Here is an 18,332-nt window from a genome sequence, read left to right as displayed (position 1 = left end):
AGTTGAATATTCAGCTACTCCTTTGACTGTTATTTCTTATGGAGAAACCCTGAAATGCCTTTGTGATATCATTATAAAAGCACTGACTGACAACTGTTTCTTTAAAATATATTTACTTAAACTTTTCAGTCAAGACAGAACTCATTCTCCTCCTTTGCCCCTTTCTTTCACGCCTTCCCTTCACCAAGCCTCCACCCCTCCCTCCTGCAGCCCCAAGAGCCCTTCAGGTGGAAGATTTCCTGGGAGAGGGTTAAAGATTGGTACTTAAACAGTTTTCTTCTCAGCCCTTTGTGCAGCTGCTGGGGTATGAAAGCATCATTCAGCACACCCAGGTCACATCATCCACACAGCCTATTAAACCACTTCTCACACAGGCAGGAAACATCAAGATACACTTGTGACACACGAAAGCAAGTAATAAATTAGATGGGATTGGATTATACACTAACAGCCACCTCCTAAGCAAGTTTTGGAAGGTTTTCAGAAGCCATTCTATGTTCTTTAAAAGTGCTGTGCTCTAACACATTCATACCAGGGAAGACAGAAGTTGAGGAGATAAAGCTGTACAGCCCTTACACAAAAAATTAGATCTCTAAACACAGGCGAGGTAAGTTTTACAGCTTCTCTGGTTTCTCGCTTTGATGCGCTTTGCTTTGCTTTGCTTTGCTTTGCTTTCCTCTTCCCTTTCCTTTCTTCTTGCACAAATGTGAAAATACAGAAAGGAACTTCCACTGAAGTTATCAACTGTCTCTAGTTATCTTTGGCTAGAATCATATACAGAGCTAGTTCCACAGCCGCAGATTAGATTGCTTCGATATTATTCTTTTGTTTCCCATAACCAGCTGAAATTTTAGGGAAGAATGCATGCAGTAAGGAGATGGTGCAATTTCTCACCCTTTTTGAGATGTTAAGAGTACACATGAGATTCATTTTATTTTGCAGCTGATTGCATTATGTCATATAGCTCAGGTCTACCCCTGCAAAGGCACTTGAAGAGATAAGCCATAACTGGTGGCAATCCTCTACTGAATTAGTCATTCTAGTAATCCTCTTGGAGTCAACAGTAAGAAACGGGTACCGGCAGCACATGATTCATCACATCTACAAGTAGACTGGTCAGGTGTAATATGCCTAGCTTAGGTACAGGTGCCTACATGACTTAAGGCGATGAGATGAGATCAGACAGATGAGAGAGTTTGTTAAATGCAGTTTGGTGGTGATGGAAAGGACCTTATCAAGCAAGGTACATAGTCGAGCTGTCTGAATTGTGAATCGGTCCTTTTGTAGATGCACACCTTGTTTTTAGCTCAGGAATTTGCCATCTGCTGGTATTCAGGCATATAGTTTCCCCTGACCATTTCTCTCTTGGTCACTCCTTTCTGACTGCCTAAATATGGCCCTGCGATTGCTGTGGTATGCTTCCAGTCATGCTCTGGCTTGGATGGAGCCCGGCTATTTCTTTTGGACTGGGTACTGCACAGCCATAAAGGTGTGCTAATTTCATCCCTGTCATTTATTTTGTTGAGAAGTCTACGTCGTTGCTCAGTAGAAGGAAGAGGGGTAGAAAGGATCATGACCTGGTAAGACGAGGGAGAAACTGACCTCCCGTTGTTCTTACTGATCCTTTTCCTTGTAGAAATATCTGAAAAGGAACCATCCATGTAAAGTTTACCCTTCTGCTTGAAAAACTTTCATCTAGTGTAAGTACAACTGCAAGCATAGGAAAAGTCCCTACCTTTGCCCACTTCCTCTCTCGGCTTCACTTTGTGGGTTTGAAAGTAATCTTGGCTTTTCTCAGTTTCAGTGTTTCCTGTGGATGCTTCATCACTTTGTGCCTGCACGAGAATTTCTGATTATGCTGCAGATTGAAGTAGTTGGTAGATAACTTGGCTTAACTGAATCATTCCACAGATTTGCTCACAGATCACGAATACAAATGAGAAGACCTGGTTGTGATGTAATTCTGCAGGACTTAAAATGGTGCATTTTAACACCAGCTGACGGGGAATGTTTTGATCCTAGAAGGAAGCTCATACAGTGGATATTTTTATTAAAAGAGTGCCCGCTTTTGGCTGACCTTAAACTCTCTGTGAAGAGTTTCATCTGGTGGTTCCCAGACTTCTTTGACCATATGAACTCTGGTGGTCTGGGCGCATAATGGCAAGCTAGAAGCGTTACACTCTTTCTAAAGATGTAGGCTACTCATTTATTAGTGACGTGTAATGCTCGATGGGTTGTAGCTGGAACACAGGGTGAACCAAAGAAGTCCCATGTTTATGCTGGAATGTGACCTTGTCTCGAATGAGAAACTGTATGGATGTAGAAATGCCTAGGGACGAGGAGCTCAGCCATAACCTAAAACAGGTGGATGGCATTACAAAAAGCTCTGAGCTACTTTCAGGAACCAAAAGGGATTATTCTCTAAAGGTCATTCTAACCTGGTGGTGCTAATTTGCTTAAGCTCCTCATAGTGAGTGGAGGAAAAAAGGGTTCTGCAAAGGACCCTAATTCAGTCATTCTGAATCAGCCTATAGAGAGACTTATACTGGCTGTTGAAGGAGTTTAGTTAGATTAGCTTCATTAAGCTAAGTTAACCCTTGAAAGCATCACGCAGAGTGTATCAAAAATCATACTAGGTAAAATCAGTACAGTGCTGGGACAGAAGATCTCACAAGAGTCTTTCATTCTTCCTTCCTCTGATAGAAACAATGCTGAGATTTAGAACAATGTGAAATACTCCATTAAGTCATATGTGCAATTTTTTTCCCCTCCATGATAGATAACCTTCCCAGAACTCCTTTTTCAGCCTGTGACATTTCATATTTACGTTTCAAAATGTATATACACAAGAGAGTGCTTTTCCCTGCATCTGGGTACATTTCCCTTCTAAACAAGAATTCAAAGATCATGTGTACTTATAAAGCAAATCATCATTCTGAGCAATATTTCCAGGTATTCTTAAAGACACCCATTTTACAAAGATTGCTGTCAGGGACTTTGTCTCCCCTGAGGGCAAACATGCTGCATTATCTGCCTTGTAGTGCCCAAGGTGAACACTCTGGCCTTGTCCTTAGTGCATGGAAGGCTACCAGCCATGGAGCCAGTCCTTCAAAATCCTGGAGCACCAGGATTAAGGAACATATCACAAAGTGCACCTATCTCTGTGCCACCAAAGCCATGGCACAAGTTTTGTACTGTGGAGAATTAAATAGCCGCTAAAAAAAAATACATGACAGAAACTAAACACATCATAAGCTTAATACTAATGCTATATCTTTCTTGGTTTGTATCCACTTCTGATATAGAACTCATCATTAATAATGAAAAAATGCTGATGAATCATGTGTCTGTCTTTGTTTTCCCAGGTGTATAAGCTGTATATTGCATATTGGCACCCAACTGATCAACATGGAGAATGCAAGCAGTGTGAAGGAATTCATTCTTCTGGGCCTTTCAAAGAACCAAGGGGTGCAGAAAATATGTTTTGTGGTGTTTTTGTTCTTCTATATTGTTACTGTGGCAGGAAATCTGCTCATCGTTGTCACTGTAGTTAGCAGTCAGCGTCTGAACTCCCCCATGTATTTCTTTCTCTGCCACCTGTCCATTGCAGATACTTGCTTCTCTTCTGTCACAGCTCCCAAAATGATTGCTGACTTCCTTGTTGAAAAGAAAACCATTTCCTTTGGGGGTTGCATGGCACAGCTATTTGGGTTTCATATCTCCGGCGGCGCTGAGATCTTCATCCTCACAGTGATGGCCTATGATCGCTACTTTGCCATATGCAGACCCCTGCACTACACCACCCTCATGACCAGGCGTGTGTGTGGCTGGATGGTGATGGGTTCATGGGTGGGGGGCTTTGTGCACTCCCTGGTGCAGACCCTCATAACCGTTAGCCTCCCTTTTTGCGGCCCCAACAAAATTGACCACTACTTCTGTGAAGTCAATCCCCTACTACAACTGGCCTGTACCGACACCTATGTTGCAGGCATCATTGTTGTTGCCAATGGTGGAATGATTTGTTTGGTCTCTTTCATCATCCTGCTCACATCCTACATTGTCATTTTGTTTTCCTTGAAAAGGCAAACGTCCGAAGCGCGGTACAAAGCCCTCTCCACCTGTGGGTCCCACATTACTGTGGTGATTCTCTTCTTTGGGCCATGCACATTCACCTACATACGCCCATCCAGCAGTCTCTCGGAGGACAAGAGGGTAGCTGTGTTTTTCAGTATCATCACACCCATGCTGAACCCACTCATCTACACGCTGAGAAATGAGGAGGTGAAAAGTGCCATGAGAAAACTGTGGAATAGAAAAGTTTGGAGTGAAAAGGGTGAGGTGTAGAACTGTGGTAACATTTTCTCAGGAGCTGAGAAAATCAAGTCTCTCTCACTATAATTCCATTTTGGAAAATTTACTGAAAGCTCCCTTTTGAAGAAAAGCTTGGTTTTAGCTGTTGCAGTAATTGGGAAGACGCTGAAAGTTCATGTTTTGATTGGAATGGCATTGTAAACTCTGTGACTAGCAGGGATTCCCTTTATGTTCTCTTTTTGAATAGCACAGGCCCAGGACTGGGGCTTCCAAGCACTGCTGAGACACCAGCAAATAAATACATGAATGCTATCAAAAATATTAAAATGTGTTCCAGGCAGAGCATCCCATTAGTCCGAGCTCTCCCAGGTGTAAACTTTCCGTCAGACAAACTCCATCTACTCTGTAATCTACTCAGCTAGGAAACAATGGCCCATGGTGTCTGCAAGGCTGTTGGTCACCTGCTGCTGGAAGCAATTGTACCAAAGGCTTCCTTCCCCTTTACTTTGGAGTAAATGCCTTCTTAGGAGTACTGCATTGTCATATGCTGAATCCATGGGTTAGCAATTAAACTGCTGATATTAGATGCTGGTTGGGTCATTTGCTGATGCAGATGATATGAGGAGAAGCTTCTCCCCTTCCCATTCCAGTGCAACTCTCTGCCTTTCTGCAGTAGTTCACCTGTCACTAATGCCCTCCTTCCTAGCCATCCCCTCTGCCCTTCATCTCTGCCTCAGATTTTGCATTTTACTGTTTAGACTAATAGAGAATCAAAGATCCAAGTGAAAGATAAATTGCTCACTGTAGGAAATTGTCGCCACCAAAGAAAGCATTGGGGGGCACAATTTTATGTGTCAATGAAAAAAAAGAGTTGTTTGGGAATAATTCCTGTACGCAGGATAACTCCTAGCCCAACAGGGCACATCTACAGGCCCAGGCAAAGGAAGAAACATGTATTCCAAGGGAATAGCTGGAGCAGCTACTCCTGCAGGAGGGAAGAGAAGAAATGTGAAGATGGAAGATTAAATCACCTCAGAGCCAGCCAAAGCTGCCACAGGGTGGTTAGTTGTAGCAGCTAAGGTTCTCCACAAGGCCAAAGGAGCCACGAGGAGCCACGGGACCCTGACTCCTACCTTGCCAGGAGGAAAAGAGCAAATGAGCTGCGTGAGGGAGAAAGACATCTGTGTAATGCACTCTGAAAGTAAATAAAGCACTTTCTTTTTCCTTCCTTCACTTCATGTTCCCTGTAAACATTTGCTTGCACTTGTGTTGCACCTTAACATGGCTTAAGTGTGATTCAAGATAAGAAGGTGTTCCCTGCACAGGAGAGCGGCACATCTACAGACCAAACCCTGGGACAATGTCAGAAATGCACTGGTTCCCCGAATGTCCTCTGCTCTATGCAGGGGGTGGCAGAGTGGGTTCCCGTTTCACAGGCATGCACCAGTACACTGCGGACGTCTCAGTGTCTTCTCCTCACCGTGGTGGATTATGTGGATGGCAGCCAGCAGGACGGAACTGGGATAAATCCTGATTCTCAAGGCTTAGAGGGATAGTGTCCCTCAGGCCCGGGTCAGCATGTCCCTCACCCAGCATTCACACTCTGTGGACACAGCTAAAGGTGGGACCATCCCCACCTGTTTGTAGCAGTCTAAATTCTTCATGCAATGAAGGACAGTTGTCTAGCTCAGCACCATTGTCAACAGAGAGGGACAGGCGCCTTCAGAGGTTGGTCTGTCTCACCGTAGGTGGGGTAGGTAGAAAGACAGATGGGGCCCACTGACCCCCTTCATACTGAAACTGCTGAGGGGTTAGGGCACACGGCCAGTTCAAGCTAAGGCTTATCATTTTAAAACTGTTTTTTTTCTTTTAAATGCTTTGGGGAAGAACGCCATGATTTTTCTGATTTCTCTTCTGGCTGCCGGATGCTAGCAGGCAACAGCAGGACCATAGCTTATGGAAAGCGACTACAACAACAACAACAACATTTGATTCCTCTACACATTGGCCCAGATTCTTAGAATGACTTAATATGAGGACTAACCAGCTGCTTCTGTATTTTGCATTGCCTGAGTAAAAATACCTGGCAAGTAGTGAGGCCTGACCACAAACATTTTTAAAGTCTTGAAATGATTTCCTCGTTTACTTCTTGTTTCAAACGCGTACAGACCAGATGTCTAAGTGCCAACAGTCATATAGCACAGTTATGATATCTATTTATGCTGCAAACGTGCAATGGTAAGAGCAAGTTAATAAGAAAGAAGAAAGCATATGTGAAATATTGTCTTCGAAGGGAAAAAATATCTGACACGTGTAAGAGACATCTTTACTCAAAAAATGTTTGATTGCAAGGGTAATGTGAACACAAACTCTTGCAAATGGTCAGCCATGACATTGATTTTAAATAGAAATGTTTCCAAAAGAAGCACATAGCTAATACTAAATGAAGTCCATTTATCTGGACAGCATTGGAAAGCAAGCAAGAAAGCAAGCAAACCCCCCCACAATGTGACATGGTCTAGGTGATCACGCTCCAGAGTCACCCTGTAGAGATTACTCTAATAGCTGTCCAAAATACATATTTTAGCTCCCCGTCCACTGATTCTTTCTGATAAAGAAAACTTCACATGCCTCTGCGATCTCATTGCTTCTGGTAAGCTTGTGCTTCTGCTGTGCAATTTACTTGAAATATTTCTGCCACAACTTCCCCATCTGGAGAGAGAGAGAGAGAGAGAGAGAGAGAGAGTTGTTCTTGCAGATGCTCTTGGAAGTTGTTTTTGCAGAATGAGAAATGGAGCTAGACATTCAGGCTGTCCGTTTCATCCTCTGTAGTTTTCAGCCCTGGCAGAGATGTGGACTGCTCTCGTGACACATAAGAAGAAGCTTGGAGCTGAGAGGTTTTGATGAAACTGCCTGAAGTGGTCCGAGAGGTCATCAGAGGAGAATAGCAGGCAAACTGTTGGAGACTAGCAAATACAAACTGTGTAAGTTTTCTGATCTTGCTTCTTTGTTTTGTTCAAGCGTGACTATGAAATCCTGCCTTTGAAAAGAGGCATTACTGTTGAGTGGCTTTTGTGAGGTGCATTTTATGAAGTAAAAAGAACTCCAATTTTTTAACCCTTTGTTTTAATTGGTGTCTTCTTTGCTTATTTTTCAGTTATATGCCATTTCCAGAAATATCTGTCAAAAGGAAGTTTCTGGTGATACAGAGTCAAGGACTCAATAGGTAGCTGCAGCATTTCCTGTGTACTCAATCTTAACTTGTCCCCTCTAGCTGTACACATCGTGGCAACAATGCTCTTAACACACACGCTTTGGGCTTCCCCACACTGCTTTCCCTCTGCCCATGGAGTGGCATGGAGATAGGGCTGGAGACACGAAAGAATATTTCCTCTGCTGCTAAAGTTGGAGGGTGGAAGAGGCAGAGATCTTGTGAGAAAGAACTGATTGACCTGTGTTTGTGGAACAGGATTAAGAGCCCAAAGGACTTGCCAGTATTGTGGACATTGTTATGCAGCTCTTGCCGTCTATCTTTTCAGTGTAGAAACTGAACACTAGTGATACTTGCGTACTGCACTAGAGTGCAGCAAAGGTGAATACAAGGGTGTTGGTGAGTAAAGGAGATTCAGCAGCGGTGTATTTATTACCCCAGGGGCATCACAGGAGTGTTTATGGGGATTTCCATGGTCCAGAACTTGGCTGAGGTGTACAAAAACCTTACTGACACATCATTAATGCAGATTACCTCCAGTATGCACCCATGTACTGTAGGAAAGGTGGTCTGAGGAAACACAAGCCCGCTCTTTTGGAGACTGAGGTCACAACCCAGAAACTCATGAGCAATAACTGGAACCAATCCACACAAGATGTAGCCCAGTACAGCACATATAGGACAATGACTCTCCTGCTTCAGGTTTCCTGGCATCCCTTGAACATGGTCTGATTTCACTTAGGGCGCCTTAAAGACAGTTTGTGCCTAAAGGCACATCTCTGCTAAACAGACATGAGGTAGGTGTCCACTTTACCTCCTCCAGAAGGATCTACTCTGATAGCTGAAGTGATGTTAATTAGCCAGCTGCCTTGTGTCATGATGTGAACACTGATGGTTGCACAGAAATGCATGGACATTCTACCAGAGTCAGAGAGCAATAGCAAGGACTAGTTCTGTTGAATTCCCTCAGAGGGTTGAAACAGAAGGTACGTTCACTGCTTGAGCAGAATTCCTTAGGGCATGACTAACGTGTTGAGACTCAAATGGTAACATGCACTATCCTTCTCAGTCAGTTTTTCATTTCCAAATCAACACAACAAAAGTGGATGTTTAGGGAACCTAGTAACTAGTCTTCCTTTTTAAAAGGGGCAAAGATCAGAAATATGAATCTGGAGGATATTTCCACCAACTCCCTCAAACTAACAAACGGAACTCGCTATTCCACACATCAGTAATACATTCTGGGTTAGACATCAACTGTCACTCCTTGAGAGAAGCATTGACTTTGAAAGGAAACTTTCCCCAAAAGGCACAAAAGGGAATACATTGATATTGAACATACCAGTGATCAATATGGATGTGTACTGATAACACTGTGTTTCTAATGCCATCACAGGTGGCTTTATTCTGTGCTTCAGGTCCTGTCTACGTGACGTATGTGAAGAACAAGAACAATGTGACGGAGTTTGTCTTCCAGGGACTCACACAAGATGATGCATTAGCAAAAGTATGCTTCACATTCTTCTTAGTCTTCTATGCCACTGTTATTCTTGGAAACCTGCTTAGCATCATCACTATACAGAACAGTCAACAGCTGGACTCTCCCATGTACTTCTTCCCGAGCTACTTGTCCTTTGTAGATATCAGTTACTCTACTGTCACAGTTCCCAAACTCATTTATGACCTTCTTGCTGAAAAGAAGACCATCTCTTTTGTGGGCTGCATAGCACAGCTCTTTGGGGTCCATCTCTTTGCCTGCACGGAGATGTTCATCCTCATAGCAATGGCGTATGATCGTTACGCTGCTATATGCAACCCGCTTCATTACGCAAGCATTATGAACAAGCATGTGTGTGGCCGGCTGGTGGCAGCTTCGTGGGTGGGAGGCTGTGTGCACTCCCTGGTACAGACCCTGCTGACCGCTCAGCTGTTGTTTTGTGGGCCCAATGAGATCGACCACTACTTCTGTGATGTACACGCTTTGCTGAAGCTGGCCTGCACTGACACCTACGTGGTTGGTTGCATCGTGGTTGCCAATAGTGGTCTGATTTCCTCGGGCTCTTTTGTGGTTCTTGTTGTGTCCTACGTCATTATTTTGGTCTCTTTGAGGACACACTCTTCCAAAGGGCGTCTCAAAGCACTCTCTACCTGCACCTCCCATATCACTGTTGCACTTCTGTTCTTTGGGCCATGCATTTTCATCTATATATGCCCTTCCACCATCTTCTCAGCAGACAAGAGTAGAACTGAAACTAAATTCAAGGTTTCATGTAGCTCTCATCTTTCTTTGGAAATTGTCAGTCACAAGGATGTGAGCATATTGTCACCAGTCAAACCCGAGCCTTTGGGGTGGTATTGTGGCTTTTACCTTTAGACACCTTAGAGCTGTGTAAGTCTCAGGTCTAGGCTTCTCCTGGCATTAAGAGGAATAACTAGGTATTTTGAGAGGTTATGCTTTCCCACTAGCTCCTACGAGCTTCGGAGAGTGGTGTCTGCTCACGTTTCCACACAAAAAAAGTGATGGTGGTGCTAAGCTTCCAAGAGAAAGCAAATCCTTCAGGATGGCACAGCACAAGCAGGTTTCATCTCACATATATTGGTGTGCTGACATGAGGTGCCTCAACTTGAGAGAGCTGCTGAAGACAGCAAGAGACCTTTGAGGGGACTGCGATTCATTGCATGGTAAAATAGGAGCATGAGAGGAGCAGGATGCTGCACTAGGTGTCTGCCTTACAGTGAAGGGTGACATACACTGTACTAGACTTTCCAAGGCTCCCAGGAACACTGATGGGCACAGAGGCCGTTCCCCAATGCCAGGCATTAACTCCGATTTTCATCAGTCTGTGCCAACCTGGTGTCTCTGGGAACGCTTCATTTAAAGGAGCTCTGCTAACACCTTTCCAAGGCCTTGACCTTATGTCATAGCTGAGCTTTATAATCTATCAATATAACCTAATTCCTAGCTGAACACTGATAATTTCCCTAAAATTCTTAACAGTACTGTTCTTGATTCATCGAGTTTTCCTCAACTGTTTGCAGCAGGGAAACCCCCAAATGCCCCTAGGACGTCCTGACTCTGGGCAATGCTGTTCTACTGCAAACAGACTTACTTTAGCATTGCTGTCATGACAAGTGATTCAAGGCAGGGATTTTCCCAAATCTCCTCCTGGAACTGAGATTTGGGGAAGGAAAGAAGAGGAACAGGATTCTGGATGTTGGATCAGAAGGCTTTCTTAGAAAAGCAAACTGTAGATTTGAAGAGACAGCAGCTCTTTAACATTTTAAATTCCCTAATTTTGTCTGGGTTTCTCGAGGTGGAGACTAAGGGATAGGTGAATGCAGGGCTTAGATGAATGCGGGGCTTATGAAAATCTGTTCTTTTTGATGATATTTGTCAGAAAGCATACTTAGGTTTGAGACTGTGATTCTTGATTGAAACATGCTGCTGGTTCTGCTGATGCTTAGCTCTAGATGGCTTTGACTATCTTAAACATCAGCGCAGAGAGAGGTGTGCAGACATGACTCATTGCTGTGCAGGGAAGCTCTTTGATGGCGATCTACCTGTCTTTTTCTGGAAGAGTAGTAGTGTACATTGCTCTTCCCAGAGACCTGTAAACATACACAGGAAAATAAAATGATGCCTGTGATTTCTTCTCAAGCTATTTCCTTCCTGTGAGCTGGGAGTCCACTGAAAGAGACAATTTTGGACACCTCAGAAATCTGGTTTAAAAATCTCACTTCTCTGTTCAAGATAAGGACAGCACAACATTGATATGTGCAAAAACGGTGAACTTCACATATCTGATGATACTTAATAATGAGAAACAAGAGATAAACCTTGAGCTTCAGGCTCTGCAGCAACAGAAAGATGACAACTAGCAGGACCAAAAGGCTACATTTTCACATTCTTTTTCCTGCGTTTTGGGACTGTCAGGCCAGCGGGATAATAGTGCATATAGTCCAAATGCTTTTACTACCCCGTACATATTCTAATTTTGGCGTTACCGAGATAAATGTCTTCTGAGATAGTGATGGCCTTTAATCATCACTACTTGATCAAAATTCAGACTATAACATACTGAAGATAAATTTTCTCCCCAGCCGTGTGCCTTTGGGCAAAAATAATGATGTTTCGCAGTCATATCAGCTCTCTGTAAAATATGCTGGCAGCAGTTTGAAAGAAAGAGACTTGTAAAATCCTTCTTTAGGGTGCCATAGATGATCACAGGGACACAATCTTTGCTACAGTTATGCACAGCTTTAAGGAGAGGAAGTCAGGGGAAATAACAGCCCTAACAGGCTTGCAGTGAGATGCAAAGGGAATCCGCAAGACCTCTTTCCATCCCCCTTTGACTGTAAACCTTATGCAGAGGCAGGAACCTCTCACCTGTCTGAGATTAATTCTGTCACTTTCAGCTCAATAAAGATTTCAACTCCTTCTGCCAACTGAGGGACAGCATTTGTAAACTCAGCCAGAAGGGATGAAACATCTAGTAGCGCTAGAACACCTATCCTTAGAGCTAGCTTAGTTGAATTGATAAAAGGATTCCAAAGCCTTTCCCAACTTTCTCATCTCCCAGAAATGATTGGTCGTTTATTCTCAAAATCACATTGATGGCAGACATGTAGTTGGTAAGTCACCATCTTATTTCAGCATTCTTTTAAGTGAAAGAACATTGCAGCTTGATTAACTTTCAGATTATGTCCAGTGTCCTTAAAATAACTACCAATTCACTCAGTTGCCTCAAGTGGATTGATGATATGTGGAGATGAAAAGCAGGAATAAGTTCTTGTTACTTCACAATGGTAGCAAAATTAGAAGTCAATCTTTTCTGCATTTCTGTAGTTTTTTCATGTTTCCAGGCAGAAGGGGAAAAAGGAGGTAGTAATGAGTGGCAGAAGAGGGGGATTTAACAGGAGAGGGACAGTTACTTTCCCTAGTGTTTGGGGGGCAAAAACATGGGTGTGTGTTCTCCAAGATTTCCTTTCCAGAACTTCAGGTTCTGTGTGTTGCACTGGAAGAGGCTACTCCTTTCAAATACTGAAGACGTAGCAGAAATGGCCATAAATTCAAATCACATTGCTTTTCCCCTCTTGAATATCTCTGAAAGCTTTTTCTCATCTTGACAGACCAGTGGTTTTCCTACATGAGCAAACGTTCCTAATAGAACAGAGAACTGAAATTCTGTGCCACGCACTCCTCAGGCAGGAGTCCTGTTTGTGCTTGGAACTTGCAAGTTAAGAGTCAGGATTCCTCCAGCTTTCAGCAGCAGAGGAACACAGTCTTTCAAGATAGAAGTTGCAGATACAACCAGTTAAAAGTCCACCTAAAAGCACTTCTAACAATTAAGTACCTTTCTGAATCTCACCCTTGGAAGCTGATCAAATCTTCCTTGGAAGTCCTACTCTTTGTACCAAGGTTTTGATAAATTTTCCCCAAACAAAGTTCTCTTTCTAACAAGTCTGCTGAAGTTTCTCTGATATGACCTAAAACTCTCCTCAGAGCATCCTTCACCTCCTTATTCCTTAGGCTGTAGCTGGTAAGATTCAGCACTGCAGTCACCACTGTAGAGAACAGAGAGGCCCATTTATCTCAGTCCAATGAGTAGCTGGATGTTGGGCTACCGCACATAAAAACGGTGCTGCCATAAAACAAGAAGAGAGCTCTCAGATGGGAAGCACAGGTGGAGAAGGCTTTGCATCTGCCCTTGGAGGAGTGGATCCTCAGGGTGGTGGAGATGAGGTAGATGGAGGAGATGAGAATTGCCAGAGATGTGAAGGTGCCACGAAACACACCAAAAATGTGAAGTACCATCTCTTTGCTATAGGTGTCAGAGCATGAAAGCTGGATCCTAGGGGGATGTCACAGAAATAATGACCGATAACACCGAAGTCACAGAAAGAGAATGTGAAGGTGGAGATAGTTTGCGCAAGTGCATGGACAAAGCCAATGAAACAGGAGATGATTACCATCTGTGCACAGGCTTTTGAGGACATGACAGTTGCATAAAGGAGAGGGTTACAGAGAGCCACATGCAGTCATATGCCATTACTGCCAGCGGAGACACACAGCACTAGCCATGAGGAGACAAGTGAATAGCTGTGCCACACAGGCACTGACTGAAATGGCTCTCCTCACTGCTGAAGAGTTCACCAGCAACCTCGGGGAGATAGCTGAGGAGTAACAGAAATCCACAGAAGCCAAGTTACTGAGGGAAAGGTACACAGTGTGTGAAGCCGGGGGATCAACATTCATCTACATGATCCTTCCAAGATTCCCTATTAATGTGCTTAAAAAAAGCGGGTTACCTTCACCTCTTGGCTTTCTGTTAGTCCGGAGAGGATAAACTCAATGGCCACACAGTGATTCCTCTCAGGCATGTTGCTAGCACACTCATGTTATCTCCCGACAAGAAACTGGTTCAACACCTAGAAGTGATGGGAAACTGGCAACACACAATTGATTGTCTCAGTAGCCACAAGGAAGTACGGAGCATTTTCATCATAGCTTCTGACTAGACTTCTTGAATTACGCATTGAAATGACTTATGATACAAGGGAGTACTGTTCCTATTTTTCAGGTGAGATAAGAAAGCGCAGAAAGATAAAATAATTTATTCAAAAGGCAGCAGCAGCACTGTGAAACACAAGTCCTAGTTTGGCACTACAATGGTTTTCGTGTGCCCTCTTTCTCCTTTTTTAAGGAAAAAAGTCTGCTTTTCTTGAGGACATCTATGGAGCACTCTTCTCCCCTCACTCGTGGCCACGGTTGGGTGTACAGTATCATCCAAATGGCCCACTCCAAGGGCAATGGCCCGCTTGTTCCTGAAGATACATGGTCTTGACACTAGTTCAGACATCATTCTTCCTGTATTGCAATCACCAATACATTTTTTGCCTATTAGCTAACTTCCCCGGGGCATTGATAGCAGGGTAGTTAGAGCTCAGTATGGGCCACAAAGTCCATTAATGGGACAAAGCAGCCCCTGTTCAGCCTTGCTGAAATAGGAATATAATGGTTAGGCTGCAGCTGTGCCAACTTGCTAAGACCTGCCTTCATTACATGGACCTCCACCAGCCTGACCTTTGGGACTGCAACTCGTAAACATACAAATAACACATCCACATCCTGGCAAAAGAAAGTAGGAGTTTCCTCTCTTGATTGAAATGGCGGCAAGCACTAAATGGCAACAGCAGCAGGAAAACTCAGCTTTGCATCTTCCCAAAGAGGAGGAGATACCACAAGATCCTCCAGGTTTGGCTGAGAAAGGATTTCTCATTTGCTTGCATCCCCGTTGTCAAGGAAAAGTGGCCATCTTCTGCTCAGGAATAAATTGGGAAGAGTCACCAAATGAAATACTTTCCATTTAGAGGGGGAAAAATCTCATGCTAAAAGGGAAGGAATCCTGAACAAAAAGGGAATCAGTCATCCCTGTAAAGGTTCTACCAGCTTCACCTCACATGAAAAATTATTGTTAATCTATTGGAGGTTACCAGTAACCTGGCTGACGCTCTCAAAGCGGAGTTCTTATCATGTGGGTGACTGAATGGAGGTTTCAGTTCTTGCTGAGGTCTGTTTCTAGCATAGGCTTCAAGGTATTGCATAGGTACAAAACTATTCTCTTACTGACCTGTTTTATCCAGAAAGGCAATAGTATCTACTCTGTACTGTAGATACTGTAGATACTGTCTGTACTGTAGGTAACAAGCCAGTTTATTCCCCCCTTGAGCCAAATCTTCAGAAGTACTTGCCCTTTTCAAGAAGCAGACAGCAGGATTAAAACCTGCCTATAATGGTTAGGCACACAGTTTAAGTGAGCAAAATGCTTACCCTGCTTAGATGCACAAAAGACCAGACTGCCTTTACACACTGAGTTATCTTTGCATAGCTGGCTGTTGTTTATCTCCAACCTACCCAACGTTTTCTCCCCTGAAGCACAGCAAGTAGCCCAGTTAATTCTCAGAAAAGGGCTTCAATGAGCTTGCTATCAACAGGTTGCTCTCTTCCATGGACTACTTGGGAAACTGAAGGAGTCCTGCCCCAATGTGAGTGATCAAACACTGGATTAGGTGCAAATTTGTAGAATCTCCATCTGTGCTGACATTTAAAATTCGGCTGGATCGGGCCGGAGCAATCTGATCTGACTGAACCTGCTCTGAGGAGGAGGTTGGACTTGATGACCTCCAGAAATCCTTCCCAACCTAAATGATTCTATGATTCTATCTGCAGATTGAAAATGATCTTTTTGATCTCTAAAATGAAGAAATAGGCCTACCTTCCTTGCATGGAGATGCGAGATATTTTATGCAGTATTGACCCCAGAAATAAACTCTTATTTCAAAAGCTACAAACATTTCATGTACCTTTGTAAGAGTGAGTAGCTTCCTTCTTCACTTCAAAGACATCTTACTGAAACAAGTCAGAAGATTTATCTAAACAGAAAAAACTTTAGGACTTCACACTTGCAATAGAGCCCCTCCCTGCTCCACCTGCCCAGATAAAGGTTCTTTGCTTCGATGTTTGCAGAACTACGCAATTCAGTACTGCCTTTGGAGCAACAGCTCATTCTTTTCCCTGTATGTTGCAGCTGACCTGCAGCCTGGGCGTTGTGAAACATTAGTGGAGTGACATGCTGAGAAACAACTTCAATATGAAATGTGATATTCTAACACTCAGCTTGCCGCTTCGGAATTCTTTCTTCAGAAAAATGGTGTTACTGAAGTACTTGGTGTATTTATGACTCTCGATGCAGTTTAATGTCTGTAAATTAGATCTCCTGCAAGACACCAGGCCTTAATCAGGAGTCTCAGCAGATGCACTGTAATGAAGAATCTTTCTGTGAATTAATTTCCCCTACCCTTGGTTAGGGGTCCAGTCAACATCTATTCTAGGCTCCCCCTATAGACAAAGGAAGCAATATCACCTTCAAAGGACAATTCATCCCATCTTAAGATAAGTGTGATAAGCAGAAGGAATCATCCTCTAAGGGTGTCTTTGTTGTCATTGATTACAGGACATGCCCATCTCATTCCCTGCCCTTACTACTTTTTACTAGTGAAACTGATGACATAAGTATCCTAGCAAATTCAGTGAACCCTCGTCATGCCTGTCCCTATCAACTCACAAACAAAGCTTAACAAAGCTTTAGACTGCAAACTTTAATACAAACTCTTTTAATAATAATAAGACCATATTCATGTAAATAGCAGTACAGTGTAAGATATCAGAGGAATCAGTTCTGCTTATCTGACTCTGAAGAGCTGCAGTGCAACTCTGTGGAGTTTAAGCATTAGGAATGCCATCTGAATGTGAATCCACCTCTGTTATTGATTATGATCAAACTTGATAATTCTTCCTCTCATTAAAATGCACAGTCCTGATACACAGTTAGCTGGTTTTTCCACAGAAGACTCCTGTTGTCTCTAATAACACATCTACCCTTGGACTCGTGCCCTTTGTTAGATAACCTCTTTGGCTCATGGACCATCTAGTTTCAGGCAGCCTGCTCAGCTGTGGAGCAGATATTTTGCTGTGATAACCTGTTCATCTGTGGACCATCTAGGCTCAGATTATGTGTCCATCCATCGGGGTAGATTTTTCTTCAAATGCAGATAGAAAATTCTTCAAGTAGGTAGTCGTTGCTGATTTGCTTAGAGTTCTGGTGCCTCTGCCTTAACACTGCCTTTGCACTTGCACCTAATCCCACATATAATTTTCTTCTAAGGTCCTTGAATAATTAACTCTTTTGAAGAAAAGAAAAATAATGGTCTATTGGAAGATGTTGACATAGATATCATGCTTTAGTAACAGTTTGCCATTAACCTCTCTCTGTTCTTGCAATATCACTGGACACTTATTGAAACTACTTTACGATAAGATGATGAAGACAGCTGTTCTGGGAAGCTGAGGAGCCTTTGAGACATACGAACAAAGACCCTTCCCCTGATTCTGGCATGAATTTAAGGACATCTCTACCTGCCAGAAAAGCTAGATTACTTGTGCTACTTCGAGGGCTTAGAGGTTGTTCGACAAACTGTTGGCCTTCAGAGCAGAGAGCTGAATTGGGTTACTCAGCTGAAGAGTGATCTGCTCTGACTGTCCCTAGCAGGGAAAGTCATCAGTGGGGCTTAGGCAGGCAGAAATGTCCCAGGTAATGCAGCCTTAGTTAGACTGTGCTTACAGTGGCTGCTCGTGTTGTGGAGTGGGGGCGACTCCTGGGACAATGAATGTGCAGTGCCATGTGTAAGATGATGAGTGAGGGAAGCTCGTCTGTCTGGGCTGCACCATGAGGTCTGCAATGTATTTGCATTGGACTGAGTCCTCTTCCAGACTGCATTACACTGGCAATGTAATGGCTTCCGGAGTTCTCGTCTAGACTATGTGAAAGCCGTGGTGTTCAGGAGATAGCTGGGTTAAAAGTGGATCAACAGGTATTGCTTGTCTGGGTTATTTATCTTTCTTTGCTGTAGTCCTCTCTCACAGTTTAGTCAGGAATATCTGAAACCTCCATGGTATTCTAGGAAGCATGAAAATGTTTGCTTGCAGAAAATTTGTACTTCTAGATCCTGCCAGAGTTGCTCTGGGAACTAACTGGTTATTGCTTAATGACACCTGTCAGTCTTAACGATAAAGCTATGGATATGGAAGAGTGGAACATATTTCTTCCTCAGACACTACGTTTACACGTTAAGGGGGCTAAGTGGTTCAGGATGGGCAGAATGGGTTGCTCTGAGTGATGACCCCCAGTGAGAGGGAGTGTAGCTTTTTATGGGACCTTTACTTGCAGTCCTTCCTAAGGATAGGGAAAAA

The sequence above is a fragment of the Apteryx mantelli genome, chromosome 4 (genome assembly GCF_036417845.1).
Source record: "Apteryx mantelli isolate bAptMan1 chromosome 4, bAptMan1.hap1, whole genome shotgun sequence".
In the NCBI taxonomy this organism is placed as follows: Eukaryota; Metazoa; Chordata; class Aves; order Apterygiformes; family Apterygidae; genus Apteryx; species Apteryx mantelli.
This window is presented reverse-complemented; position numbering follows the sequence as displayed.